Raw genomic sequence first — 2,856 nt, forward strand, 5'->3', positions numbered from 1 at the left:
AAGACACTAGGATGAGCGCTTCGTTAGAATATTTCTGCTGTACTGATAACAGTTGAAACTCTCGAAAAACAGCATTTTGAGATATTAGAACATCTCTTATATAGTTTTCTTTTCTTTTTCTTTCATCTTTTCGAATTATCACCTTTTTGCACCACTTAAGGCAGCCTTGAAAACTTGATGATGTGTCACCGATGAGAAACTGAAAGGAACGATGCATAACTTGGTTTATCTCTCGACCAAAAACTACGTAAAATTATAAACTGGGAACACTTGTTAACATTGAACCAAGTAGTTGACTAACGGTGACCATATGACAATCAAAACATGACAGTGACATGTTTATGATAGGTTCCCATGGGATGCATTCAAGCTGTAACGTGCGTGAGGGGAATAAATGAGTTCCCGCGCGTGTATGATTGCACAGTGAAATGTGGTTTCATATTATATTGTTGATTTCACGTTAACATTTGCATTTCCTGAATTACAGACACTTCCTTCCATTATTCTATTTTGTTCGTTAAACTAAATTTCGTGATTGACGTAAAATTTTGAAAGATTTTTAAAATGCACGTTAACTACTTTTCTTTTTTAGTTTTACTGTGATTTTAATAATACAAGATCCAAAAATGAAGTTATTGTAAAAGGTAAGGGAAAAATATATGATACGAATTTGAATATGATAATTATGTTGCCATGGGAAATTAGTAATTGATAATTTTGTGTATGCTAGGATTGTAGAGAAGAGCGTACCACGCATGCGAGAGTTTCCGTAGGCGTGTATTGGAAGAGGCGTGGTGACCAACAGCATGCGTGCTATCCCCCATAGATTAATGCCAGTGCAATTTTACAGATTCCTACCTTATTTTATCCTTAACGTGTTTAATTTTCTATTAGATAATAAACAGAAAATTAACGACAGGCAACAAGCATAGATAAATTAGAAGGAAATCTTGAATGGATAAAATTAAAGTGCTAAACTGTAGTAAAAAATTACTGAAAGCATACTGAAGTCTAATGAAATCTAATGAATTCTACCGAACTCAGCTGAAATCTACAAAAATCTCCTAAAATCTGCTATATTTTACATCGAAATCTCTTGAAAATCCATTAAAAGTCTACACACTGATTACAAAGCAATCCTCATCGTCGTTCCAAATTAAACACAAAATTATTAAGACCCCAAAAAAATTATTCATTCTAGAATCTCCAAGTAATAACAAGTAAAATATTTTTACCAATACATCACCATAAATATGGCAAGGAAATGTAATTCAAATCACACAATACTTTCTACACGAGCATAATAATACGTGTTCTAATACCTACCAACGACAGCGGAACATCAATTTCCACCATTGCTACTATGTTTTGCCACCTGGTTGACCTAAGGGAGATCAGAATCATTGAAAATCCGTTTCCGCGAGACGTGTATTACACGGAGGGAATAGGAGGGCACCATTTCTAGGTGGCTGGAAGAGGGATCGGCATAAATCATGGCCGCGATAATGGAATTCTCAACGGGGGTCGCATTGACACGGCTGCCAAGTGTCGTGCCGCAGGGGTAAATAGATCGACGTCGTGACGATGCCAACGGGGGTGTATCAAGAGGGTGGTAACCTCCTACTTATACCTACAAACATGTATACAGGGTGTATCGCGAATCGATTCGTTCGGTTTCATGCCCGTATATTAAAACGATCCCACGACGATGTCTCTCGATTTTGATATATCGTACCTACTGTAATGTTTAAATACATTTACCTCTTTTCGAGTTTCAATGTTTCAAAGCCAATGCATTCATATTTTTTCATTTTATTTTTATCGATATTTAAATGCCCCAGGTGTATTGCACTATTTTCATTTTCTTTTTGGATTGTTAGTCCAAGTAAATGGAGAAGATACAAGCCTATAGGTAAAATATCTGCGATTCACTATGTTAATGAAAAATTATTCGTAGTAGTTCGATGTCACCGTTTAAGTTTCCTTTAATTGAAATTTATAAGTGAGAAGGAGAAGCAAAGTATTACAATTTGTTTTCTTTATTTCTTGAAAATAAGGTCCAGTGTATTTTTAGGTTTAGTTTTTCTATTAGGCTTTATTTTTAAATTTTGTTAAAGTTCACTATAAAAATGTATAAACAGATAATATGCCTTTGTATATAAACGATAAAAACGTTACTACCTTTGTAATATTTCGTTTTATTCAATTCTTTCCTTAAGTGTTCCTAATTCCCCCACTCTCCCCTAAACCTTTCCTTACTCTTCCCACCAATTCTGTCAAATTTTAGTAAATACGCGTTATCCAATTTTTTCGATTTTCTGGAAACGAGACTTAATGGACTTGGAATTTTAAAAAAAAATTTAGACGTGAGTATAGAGTATTGCTAATTGAAAGTGACACGTAAAAAAATTAATTACCCTCGATTTCATTATTCGCAACATTTGCAAACACTAAATCAATAAAAAGTGATTAATTAAATCTATGGTAACACAAACTTTGTCTAAAATTCACTGGTGACACCACATCAGCTCCAACAATTAAACGCAGTAATAAAAAGAATCCCACTATCACGCTAATCATCTCGTATTACATCAAGCAATTACACCTCCGCGCCTTACAGACAATTAACTCCGTTCAGTGGTATAATAATAAATCAATCACGACCCTATTTAAACCCTCTTTCTCCATTCACCGACAGCAAGCTTTTCTGTCAAAGCCTAACCACTCGTCATGTTTCCAAACTTCTCTCTCTCTCTCTTTCTCGCGAAACAAGTATTTTCTTGTTTTCACAATCTCCAAACGTTACTTCAAATGCGACCAATCTGTTTCGATACACGACTGATTCTTGATACACCC

This window comes from Habropoda laboriosa, unplaced genomic scaffold (assembly GCF_001263275.1).
Source record: "Habropoda laboriosa isolate 0110345459 unplaced genomic scaffold, ASM126327v1 scaffold578, whole genome shotgun sequence".
Taxonomy (NCBI): domain Eukaryota; kingdom Metazoa; phylum Arthropoda; class Insecta; order Hymenoptera; family Apidae; genus Habropoda; species Habropoda laboriosa.